At 42.6% G+C, this 12736-nt stretch overlaps 1 protein-coding gene across 2 annotated transcripts in view; it reads left to right on the top strand.

The window, feature by feature from the left end:
- DNER (delta/notch like EGF repeat containing) overlaps positions 1-12736 on the top strand; it is a 267056-nt gene that overhangs the window by 157190 nt on the left and 97130 nt on the right. The gene's annotated exons all lie outside the window — the stretch shown is intronic.

Raw genomic sequence — 12736 nt, forward strand, 5'->3', positions numbered from 1 at the left:
GGGCTGATCTCATTTGCATAGGCACACCCACCCTGCCTAGCATGAGCCCATAGCTGCCCAAATGGTCACTTTGGCTGCTGTGGGATCCCCAGTTTCTCTGTTTTTGGGGCAGGAAGAATAAATGATTATTATCCTGATTATATGAATCAAGGACAGTGGAACTGTACTTGGCCTTTTGTTATGATGGAGGGACTCACCATCAACTAAGTAGCACTCGCTAGGCAAGGGACATGGGTTCCAAAACTCAGTGAATTGAGAGAGGCTGGGGACAGGTACTAATACCTGGTGGTATGGGCCCCCCTGGCAAGGGCCTTATATGCTAATTACACTTCCTCCTCTCTCCACTGTGGAATATCAAAGCTAATTTTGATTCCATTAGGAGTCTAGTTACAGGCTGCTGTGGTGAATTCAGTGGTGCACCAGCACTGAGGCTCCCCTACTACAAGCTGAAATCATAAAAGACCTAAACTTACTAAGAGCTGAAATCACTGAGTCTTGTGTTAAGTAGTGGGGGAGCCTGAAGATATATTGCAGAGCAGTTTGCGGGACGGCTGGTGGAGCAGAGCAGTTTGTTGGATGCCTGGAGCAGCTCATGGGGGCAGCTGGCAGAGTGGAGCGATTCATGGGATGGCTGGTGGAGCGGAGCAGAGACCCATGGAGAGGTGGGGCAATCAGCTTTGGACCACGTAAAGTGCCCTTTAACCCCTCCCCCCCCCAATCTCCACCCAGGTTGGGAGGTAAAACTCTGCAGATACATTTTCGAACTCTAGGGCTGCACTGACCAGGGACAGAGACTTTTGGGTTGTTGGACTTTTGGGACTTTGGGTACTTTTGGGTTGTTGGACTCAAGAACCAAAGGGAAACCATGCCCCAATTTGTTTGGGGTGGGTTTTTTGCTCATGGGTTGTGTTATGAATCCTGTTGCTGGTGTTTCCCCAACATAATGCTACATTGTTTCTCTCTGTTATTAAAAGGCTTTTGCTACATTCAGACTTCGTGCTTGCGAGAGGGGAAGTATTGCTTCTTGGAGGCGCCCAGTGGGGGGTGGTATATATTTGTCCCAGGTCACTGGGTGGGGGCTCAAGCCGGTTTTGCATTGTGTTGTTGGAATGGAACCCCTAGATACTGAACCCGGCCCTTGTTGCTGCCAACTCTGACGGGCAGAGGGGTTACAGAGGATGGCACCCCCAAAGTAGCAGGATACATTTTTTACTTTTCATTAATTTACTCGTGCTAGAAGAGGTAGTGGCACTACCAAGAGAGGTAGAATTGCTATCTACTTTTCATTCCCCTCTAGAGTGGGGGAGAGAGGCATGCGGAGCCGTTTTTTTCTGTGCACAGAGGTGTCCTTTGAATCCTGTTGCGAGAGTTTCATGGAGGTTCTCTGCAATTGTCTGCTGAAGGTTTCTAGGGAGGGCTGCCTTATTTCTTCCTCCACGGTAGGATACTTTCCCATGCCACTCAGCTATAATTTCAGTAGGCACCATTGCAGTACACAGGCTAGCAGCACAAGGCTCTGGGTGTCTTCGGGATGCTCGCAGCAACTATGTTCTCTCTGCCTTTGCGACACTCAGGAGTGAGATATCAGCTAAAGCATCACAGCCTATGAAAAATGGTGGCAATATTCAGTGCCATTGCCCTGCGCTACTAGAATCATGCAGCCGAGCAATTTCCTCTTCATTTCCCCAACTCCCAGAGGGCCATACTCACCATGGCTGGTGGTGTGTTGGGCGCCATGCACAAGCAGTCCCAAGTAAAGTGAGAATGTAGGGGAGTGAGTTCAGAATCTTTAGTTTCACTTACGGTAGCGAATATGCTCACAATGGTACCTCTGAGTGTTTCATCTTCAGCTGCAGCCATTGCTACCTTCAGGGTCTCCCTCTCCACACCTGAGCCAGATAAGGAGGAAAAAAAGAGTACTCAGGATGACACGTTCAATGACATCCTGCAAGCCAGTGCTGCATATTGGACTGTAAGCATAGGGCCTGGAAGATGAACATTGTGGAAAGCCTGGAGAAAGAAAGAGTGGAAAGGAGGGAGGCCCAGAAATCCCAGCAGGAAAAGGAGGGAGATGCACCAGGACATAATGAGGCTTCTCAGGCAGCAAACACAGATGCTGCAGACTCTGATGGACCTGCAGGTTCAATGATCTCAAGCTCGCCTCCCTCTGCAGTCCAGAGGGAACTCAATATATGGATCTCCCTATACATGCCTCACAATCCGTGTGGCATCAAGGCCTGCTGCACTACCAAGCCTCTGAAGGTGTATGTGGCTGAAAGGGACATGAATGTTCTTTCCACTTCATAAGTTCAGTCCTCTTAATTTTTTAAGTTTTTAATATATTTGTTTTAAAATAGCACAGAGTTTTTTTGCAATGATTTTTGTTACAGAATAGAATTATGTTCCAAACAACAGAATTCATTTGTATTAGTTCACCACATATACTCAGAAGTTCTGAAAGCAACAGATTACCTGTTATTGCACAGTGTCACGCAACTCATAGGATAAGTCACAAAGAAAATTAATAGGTTCATTGACAATGTTATATCCGTAGATGTACAGCAATGACCAACAATTCATATCAGGCCATAAAAGAGCAGGGCCTGGCTGCTACGATACTACAATAGATATTACTCTGGCTCACTGTTAAAAAGGTCTTTCAAAGCCTCCCTGAACCTTATAGATCCACGCTGAGCTCTTCTCATAGCCCTTGTGTCTTGCAGTTCAGATTCAACAGACTGCTGCTCCACCTCTGCCCTCTACACTGCTGTAAACAATACCAGTTGTCATTCTGCACCTGCTGAACCAGTAATTGAATTGTTCCTTTATGCTGTCAGTCTGACCAGCGGGTGGCTTCGTGAGCAAGGGGTAGGCTGGATCCCCAAGGCTCACTGTTGGCATTTCAGCATTGCCCGTGGTAATCCTCTGGTCAGGAAAGAAAGTTCCTTGCTTGTAGCTTTCTGAACAGTCCTGTATTCTTAAAGATGCGAGTATCAGGCACCTTCCCTGACCAGCCCACATTAATGTCGGAGAAGCATCCCTAGTGATCCACCAGTTCTTGCATAACCATAGAAAAGTAGCCCTTTCTGTTGATATACTCAGTGGCAAAGTGGTCTGATGCTAAAATAGGGACATGCATGCCATCTATTGCTCTACCGAAGTTCAGGATATATCCTGCATATTGTCCAGAGTCACAGTCCTGCAAAGCAGGAGGCGATTAATGGTCTTGCATGACTACAGCCCCCACAGTGGAATTCCTGACTCCAAATCGATTCCCGACTCACTGGTAGCAATCTGGCATTGCAATTTTCCACAGTGCAATGGCCACTTGATCTCCACTGTCAGTGCCGCTCTCATTCTGGTGTCCCTATACTGGGGGGCTGGGGTGAGCTTGGCACATGGATGCAGGAATGTGGCCTGGTGCATCTGAAAGTTCTGCAGTCACTGCTCGTCATCCCAAACCTGCATTTTGATCCAATCCCATCAGAAAGTGCTTGTTTCTTGGGCCCAGAAGCAGCACTCCATATCTACAGCTGCTCCGTGAACGCCACCAGCAACCTTGAATTGGTGGTTCTTATGTCCCACAGCAGTCTGTCCTTTGGGGAATTGTGTTCTCCACTCATTTGGTTCTTTTGCAGCTGTGCAAATACTCCAAGATCGTGCACCCTGTGCTTGCAATGTTCATGATAATAGTGTAGAACTGTGCAGGCTCCATTCTACTGTCAGAGATGGCAGACATTGAAGAGGGCTGCGTGGGTTTGTGGGATTTTGAAAAAAAGTGCAAAAATTATGGGAAACTGATAACATGATGGGATGGAGACAGTTGCAAACTGGGAAGTTGACTCCATGCTCCCCGTAACTCCTGCTCAACTTTTTTTGGCCCCATCATGCACTTCCAAAGCTTCCGAAAAGAGAGTGCACTGGACGGTGTCGAGTTGCACAGTGGGATGCCTACCCATGGTGCACTGCACTCTGAATCGATACAAGCACTCCCGGTGAGTATGCACACCGCTGACACTAGAAGCCAAGTATGCACATGCTCAAACGATGTACTGAGTATGGTGGCTGTATGCCGATGTAACTGTTCCGGTGTTCAGGGTCATGATAATTGTCAATATCAGATACAGTTGGAGGGCCCAAGCATCATGTGTATGTTCACCAGAGAAACAAATGGCGAACAAGACCCTGATGCATGACCCAGAACAGACTCAGTTTTGAGCTTTGTAATTTAGTGCTTTAGTGGAGGAGATGGAGGGTAATTGTATTTCAATCTTAAAATTACTAATTATTGTTTCAGCACTGTATGAACAGGCATGGCTGGAGAAAATATATTTCTGTGTTGGATGCACTGTAGCATGGAAATAATGAGAGAGCATTTCTGCAGTCACCAAGCACAATAGCCAAAGCAGCGTGCATGCACCAGGAGCCACATCTGTTACCCTTCTGAACCCAGCCCCATCCATACAACCAGCTACGCTCCCAGTAATGCACAATAATAGTGATCTTGCACATTACCACGTTACCTTAATCAGCCACCTTCCTGTACTGTTGCCAGATGGCTTTGGTAACGTCATCTTCTCCCCTTCATTGATGGGTCCAGTTCAGATTCTGTAGCTATTCTCAAAAGTCACCTATGCTGTGGCTGTGAGATCCCACATCCAGCATCTTGAAATGGGAAAATAGTTGTCTGTCAGTTGTCAGAGACTGCGTTTGAGTTCTTCACGTGATGGTATTGTCTCGTCATTTTTTCTCCCACTTCACTGGATGCTGCTATCCACAAGGTAATAAGAGACTCACTCACACACTTTCTGATTCGTTTGTTAAATTCAAAACAGCTTGGATACCTAACTTGTGCCAGATAACAGCAAGTAAAGCCTTGCACTGTTCCTCACACCCAAAGTACTCCCTTGCCTTTGTCACAGTAGAGATCATGATCTGTTATCAATGTTATGAACATTATGTCCAGCAAAGGAAGATAGTCATTTTGTGGTTTTAGAGTAGCAGCTGTGTTAGTCTGTATTCGCAAAAAGAAAAGGAGTACTTGTGGCACCTTAGAGACTAACCAGTTTATTTGAGCATAAGCTTTCGTGAGCTACAGCTCACTTCATCGGATGCAGTGAGCTGTAGCTCACGGAAGCTTGTGCTCGAATAAATTGGTTAGTCTCTAAGGTGCCACAAGTACTCCTTTTCATTTTGTGGTTTGTGGCTTCCAGGTGATGTAGCCAGAGTAGCCCTCTGTGGTAGTTTATACACAGGGGCAGAATCTCCAGAGGGCAAGTACATATAGTGGCACCCTCTGACTGCACTGATTTATGGGAGAAGGAAGGACTAGCTGTACCGGTTATAGTGGTGTGGTTCGGAGTTTCTGATCTACATAACAAAATGGCCATATTCCTAATTAGTTGCAAGACCCAAGCTATGTGCCAAACTGGTGTGGAGGAGGATTGTTGTGTTTTGACTTTCTTACGTTTTTGTTCGTCGACTTTCTCCAAGTGAGAGAAATGGAAGGGTTAAGGTATGTGCTTTGTGCTCCGAGGCTGAAGAATGCAAAACAGCAATGATGGAAATGAGATCTAGTCTATCTTTACCATGTATGGTACTAGTGAAATTGTACGGATATTTTTTCACTGTCAACTGATTATGTATAAGCTTGAAAGATTCTTTCCTTTAAAATAGATGCAGAGTTCTTCCATTTCAGATTCTGATTTATAACGTTTTCAAATTGTTCATACACACAGGTATAAATAGTTCAGCCTTGACTTCTTCCCCCGAAATTACTTTGACATCATTACATTGTAACTGGGCCTTGGAAAGACTGCAAAGTTAAATTGAACAAAATTACCTATCATTATAAGCAGCTATATTATTTTTCTTGAGACTCAAGATCAAGGGAGCTGTAAACATGTCTGAAATTATCCTCCTACCTGGAAATTAAAGTACATCTTAGATATGCTCTTGTTCAATCAGAGCTATTGGATTTGAAGCAGAAAGTAATTCATTTATGTTATATAGGAGATCAGACTAGATTTTCACAATGGTCTCCCTGGCCTTAAAATTTATGAATCTTGTATACCTAAATTTAAATACTGTAAGGTAAAAATAAATAGCCTTGTTTTATCTTCACAATCTTTGGAAATTAGGTGGAATAATTAGGAATTATAAGAAAAAGTGTGGCAGTCCAGTGAGAGAAATGATTTCTTCAGCAGTTTGCCAAGGGCTTTTGTTGCCAAAATAGTAATGAGAGTCAAAGTACAAAGGAGGCTGATTTTAAATTCCTTCAGGGAACTGTCCTGAAGAGTGTGTAAAAATCTGTTTCAGACAAGCAAATAAACTCTAGATACTTCCAAACATGCACATATAATTACATATTTGTGTGTCTGTCTAGGACTATCAAATTCTATTATAAGAGGAGGTGAGTTTTGGCTGCATCTTTATACTGATGGGTAATATATGATGTTGATTAGATCCAGAACAGTTTGGTAGTTTTTAGAAGAGGTCAGCAGCATACCACTTTACTAGTCAAACCAGACATCAGAGATATATCTAGTAAATTTTTCATCGAGACTATTGGAATATTGGCTAATTGATGGTGGTTAAATCCAAGTTGATTAAATTTATGTTGGACAAGAAGACATTTGCTGTGCTTTTTCCCCTCACCCTTCGGTTTGCAACTTGGAAATTAAGGTATAGATCATTACAAATTAGAAACACTAACTAATTATCCAGATTATACAGTAAAATTGTAAAATGAAATGGAAACGTCTCCATTAATATTTTTGACAGCACTCATAGAATTACTAACATACCTAGAAGCTAAGGAGTGCTTAATAAAAGCACGGGAAATAGCTTTCTTTCAGCATCCAAGAAACAGGACCCCTGTTTTATTGAGTCCTGTACTCATTATAACTTTTATATTGTTGTAAAAATTTTTCTGAGCAAATAAAGCACTCAGTCTCCAGTATGTAGCACAAGCAGCTAGGCTGTGAACAGAGGAGTTCCTTTGGGGCTAAAGGAAAGGTATCCTCCACTGCCTCAAGCTGTAGCTTAGCAACAGAGCTGCTCCCTTGAACTAATCTTAGAGCTAGAGTAGCTTCCACGGTACCTATGCCTTCCCTAGGCAGAGAGAATGTCTAGTGGATCTGTTGGTACACTTGCAATGGTGCTCATCATCTTCGTGCGGGCGGTTCCCAGAGAACTGGTCTTTTAAGGTTTACATGTCCCCTGTGTGAGTTCCCAAGATCTCGCTCATCCTATGCAATTGATTTGTACAGGTTCCACATCAGGCAGTGACCTTTGGAAGAGAGGCAGAATTCACCACAAAGTAGAAAAAATTCTTGGAGAAAACATTATGAAACTCTAAGAAAAATGCAGTTGTATTCCCTAAATTCTTTGGTGAAGGGTAAGAATAGTACTGTGAATTACATCCCTGTTTACCATGTAAACATCATTATCTCCTTGGGAATAACTGCGTTAGGGAATAGCTACATAAAAATGAAATCTTAGGGTGCAAGAGGAGGGTAATGTGTCATTGAAAATCTTTCTATTTAATGTATTTTCTGCTTCTCTCTTCGGTCATTCTTGTTAATAATGGTATTTGCATAAAAATAGAATATTTCCTTAGGGTCTTGCTGTTTATTACGTCCAGAAATATTAATCCCTTATTGGATGCATATCAGTCACATTCCAAGCAACTAATTTTGATGTCACAAATAAATTTATGACTTCAGATGGGGAATAACATCAGGAGAAAGTGAGCTGTAAAAAAAATAAATCTCATTTTCATGCCTGTATTAGTGTAATTAAGGGTAAGGAAAGAGAAACAAACAAAACTTAAGTAGGTTTTTCAAAATCTTCCATGATGTATAAAGCTGCTTTTAGAACCTCAGATGAATTTGGATCAAAATTTAGTTTTATTAGAATTTATTATGCTTGTGTTTAGATTGATGGTGGTAACATTGTGCTTTTTAGGCTATAGCTACACTACAGCTTACATTGATATACGTTGTATCTCTTGGGTGTGAATTAGTGACCCCCTGAGGAACATAACTTATGCCAATTTATACCAACATAACTTATGCTGTCCGGGGTGGACAGCAGTGTTGGCAGGAGTGTGGTAGCCCATAGAAGCACTTATATGCACACTCCAGTAGAGGCCAGGTGGACATCCAGTCAGAAATTTGGCTTTAAAGACTCATTGTCATTTTGTAAGACAAGTTTGCCACAGTGTGTTTTGCCAAAAGTACAGGACAGATAATGTGTAGCCTGGTTGGACAAGTTTGCTGCCACCTTCCACTGGTTTGATTTAGTCCATATCCTGTCTCTGACAGTGTCCAGTACCCAGTGCTTCAGAGGAAGGTTTAAAAAAACACATGAACAAAATGTAATAGACAGTTATAGAATTAAACAGCTCGTAGGGGAGATGTCTTCCTAACACCATTAGTTAGAGCTTGGCTTACATTGTGAAGCATAAGGGTTTCTACCCTTCGTGTTTTTAAAAAGATAAAACCACTAACTAATAAAAACTGAGGCACTGAAAAGAGAGAGACAAAAAAGCCTTTTAACTCACTGCCTCTGCAACTGAAATTAACTGAGTTATAGTGGGTGCTGTGCCTTCTTAGATGTGCTGTGTCCAAACATTAGGATCTATGAGGGAAGGATCCACACAGCCCCATTGGATGCTGCTATATAAAGAGCTCTGAGCGTGTATGTTGTTATGGGTTGGGTCACAGAGACCCCCTTGGGACTGCCACCTTATGTGCAGAGACTACCTCTGAGCCTGTTTTCCCTGCCAGCTTGGGACATCAGAACCCTGTCTTGTTGAGACAGACACGCTAGCCTGCTGCAAACACAGACCCAGCTCTGAGCCACCTCACACAAAGCTGCAGACTTAACTGAAAACAGCTTAAGAAGTGCTCCTGTCTCTAGCACCCAGACACCCAGCTCCCAATGGGTTCCAAACGCCAAATAAATCCGTTTTATTCTGTATAAAGCTTATACAGGCTAAACTTATAAATTGTCCACCCTATATAGCACTGATAGAGAGATTTCACAGCTGTTTGCTCCCCCAGGAATTAATTACTTTGGGTTAATTTATAAGCAAAAGTGATTTTATTAAATATAAAAAGTAGGATTTAAGTGGATCCAGGTAATAACAGACAGAACAAAGTAAGTTACCAAGAAAAATAAAATAAAACACGCAAGTCTAAGCCGAATACAGTAGGAAACTGAATACAGATGAAATCTCACAAAAGAGATGTTCCAGTAAGCTTCTTTCACAGACTGGACTCCTTCCGAGTCTGGGCTCAATCCTTTCCCCTTGTACAGTCTTGTTAGCTCCAGCTCAGGTGGTAACTAGGGGATTTCTCATGACTGGAACCTCCAGGTTTAAGATGGATTCCAATACCAGGTGACATGGTCATATGTCTTGTGAGACCCCAAGCCTTCCTTCTTCCTGGTCTGACTCACAGGAAGGCTTGCAAGTAAACAGAGCCATTTACAACCAATTGTCCTAGTTGTTGGGAGCCGTCAAGATTCCAAACCACCATTAATGGCCCACACTTTGCATAATTACAATAGGACCTCAGAGTTATATTTCATATTTCTAGTTTCAGATATAAGAATGATACCTTTATACAAATAGGATGACCACACTCAGTAGATTATAAGCTTTGTAATGATACCTTACAAGAGACCTTTTGCATGAAGCATATTCCAGTTACATTATATTCACACTTATTAGCATATTTTCATAAAATCATATGGAGTGCAAAGTCACATATGTCAAGTGCGTGTTCAGGAGAGGGATCCATATAGACAGTATTAGTATTCATGTATTAATAATGCACAGATACCAACATTTAAAAAAAAACATCCTAGGTTAATTCTGAAAAGAGACTAGAGGATTTCCTTGGGGCTTTCCTATGCAAAGTCAGAGACATTTTAGATGATAAAAATATGAATATCTTAATTCTCCAAGCTTCAAAATATGGCAGTTCAGCTAATCTTCTAGAATCTATAGAGGCTCCCTTCCTCTCCTAGCAAATTTCTCCTCCATCCTTTCAGGTGCCCTCCCCCTTACCTGCAGTTATCTTCTTCAAAGAGAGATAGTAGCCTGCAAATTGTCCTGTCCTTTCCTCCTTACTGAATGGAAGCAGCAGCAGCAGCAGCAGCAGACCCATTGCCTCTGTGACATATTAAGGGGGCATCCCCTGTCTTTTCTCCATTGAGGGTCCCCAGTTGTGTCTCCTGCAAGTTGGGAGGGTTCACCTGAAGAAATGGAGGAAAATAAACTTGTTCCAAAGGGGCCTTATGAATGTATTTACCTGTGAAAGTGCACTTCAGATCTTCTGCCAAACTCTCTGGAAACTTTTCAAAGTGTTTATACCAGCTTTGTAGATTGATGATGAAGTGAATGCTGAAAGAGGTTTTCAAATATCCCTCAATCAGCAAAGCCTTTCCACCTAAAACCAAAGTCATACTGCCATTTCCATTCCTGTGTTATAGCTAGTTTTCAAATAGTACTACTATATGCCGTTGCCCAGAATTTTCTCAACCTGAAACTATGCTAATTTATATGTTCCTATCTCCAGGCGGTGTCAGGAAATAAATCAATGGGGTCCACAGCTCCTCTATCTGATAAATGATTGGTACAAATGAGAGTGCTTTCACCCAAAAATCTTTCACCCTCTCCTGCACATGCACTTGACATACAAGCTCAGAGCTCTTTATATAGCAGCCTCCAATGTGGTTGTGTGGATGCTCCCTCATGGATCCAAATGTTTGGACCCAGGGCATCTAAAGCACACATATAAAATAGCAATAGTCCAGAGCAACCCAGATATAGTTACCCAAAGGCTGAGATGGTGTTGAGCGGTCGGCAGCAGGTTTGTGGTGGCCAGCCTTCCTCCTAGCCACAAGGAAGTTGGATGTCAGCCTCCTAGCTCATAGAAATCCTCATCAAACTTCTCCAAATTACACACACTGACTGATCTTTTTATAGGTTGCTCAAAACAAAGCTAATAACTCATAATAACCCCTTGCAAACTAACAGTTCTCCTAACATCAGCAAGCAACTCCTAGTCATAACATCAGCAAAAACTCATAATCAGGAACACCCAAATCCAAGGTCAGTTATTCACACTTTCGCCCATTCTCATGATTCTTCCAATTTTATTTTCTATCCTTATCATCAAAAGTGCAGCTGCAGCTATTTCCTGTGCTTATACAAAGCTCAAATTATTTTTAATAGTGTGGTGTTCTCGCTTCCAGCTAATGGTGGCTGAGTGCACAAAATGGCTGTGGTATTGTCAAATCAATTTATTTCGTAACAATGACTTACAGATACACAACTGTTTTTTTTAATATGCAGCAGAAGGAGTATTGTATTAAAAGGAGAGAAATGTATATTAAACAGTATGTTTTGGCTGGAAAATTCGAACCAGAAAATTGCACAGTTTGTTGCTTCTATAGGCTGAGCTCATTTCACAGACCTGGGGCTTCTTTATACCTCCATTCAACAAGCTGCCTGTGTGCCATCCTCCCCACCTCGTCTATTCAGGGACCCCTCATGCCAGGGCCTTTGTGTGCCTCATTTCACCTGTAACAAAATAGGAGATAGCTGTATTATATTTATGAATATTGTGCATTCCTCTCTGTGTGTGTTTGTGATGGGTTACTTACTGTGAGGTGAGATCAAAAGGAGGTGCTGGAGAAATCAAGCAGGAAAGACAAAATTATGACCTAGATAAGGAGCATCCCAGCAAACACTCAAACACAATAGGTAGTTACTTGCTGTAAAGAGGCTGCCTGCCTGGTGCCAGCAAGATTATACAGCTGTTTTCTCCAGGCTGAGACCAGAGATGAGTAGACACTGGTCAGTTAAAGATTTGCTCCTGTGGAAAGGGAAGGGAAGGGGAGAAGAGGTTGTCAGCAGACTGAGGCTGACACCCAGGTTGATTGAGACATGGAAAGAGGGTCTGTGGGGATGAAAATTAACTCTCAGACTCAGAAGAGTGGTCTGGAATAAGCTTGACCCACCTGAGATATTTATAGAGAAGTTAAGATCCCTGTAGGACTCTGATGTTTTAACCCATTTGCTATACATATGATGCACCCTTTGGCAAATAAATACTACTTTGTTCTGAAAAAGCTGTTTCTTTGTCACTGCAAACTTATTCTGTCATAGTCTCCTGGAGGAAATGAGTGTACAGATGCCAATACCAGTTTGACCTTCAGATTAACATGATTGCTAAATAGGAGGGCTGCAAGTCACAGATCCAGTCTGAGTGGTAGGATTGTGTTGTTCTCCCCAGTGTGAGGTGTAGGAAGCTAGAGCCTGTCACCTAAGGGTGCACTTAAAAGGGGCCAAAAGCGTAGCTCACTCTATAACCATGAAACTCCCCGTTCATTCCCTCCCCGCATACCAGGGGCTCTATACAAACCCATTCTGCCCTCTGCCAGGGATTCTGTGTGCCTCCTTTCCTCTCATACCTTCACTTTCCCAGTCATCCTCTTCCATTTTTTTTTTCGCTTTCAGGGTGTCAATATTTTGAACTGTATTGGGAGGGTGGATAGAGTTGATATGGAGGCATTGTTATTATGAATGATGTTAATGGCTGCCATCAACTCTTTGATCTGCAGATAATTACAGAGTAATTGAAGGTGCTTGTTCTGCTGACCAGATGGTGGGGACAACTTGGGTCTCCCGTTTCTCTCTTCCTTTTTTTTTTTCTTATTT

This window comes from Natator depressus, chromosome 9, assembly GCF_965152275.1.
Source record: "Natator depressus isolate rNatDep1 chromosome 9, rNatDep2.hap1, whole genome shotgun sequence".
Taxonomy (NCBI): Eukaryota; Metazoa; Chordata; order Testudines; family Cheloniidae; genus Natator; species Natator depressus.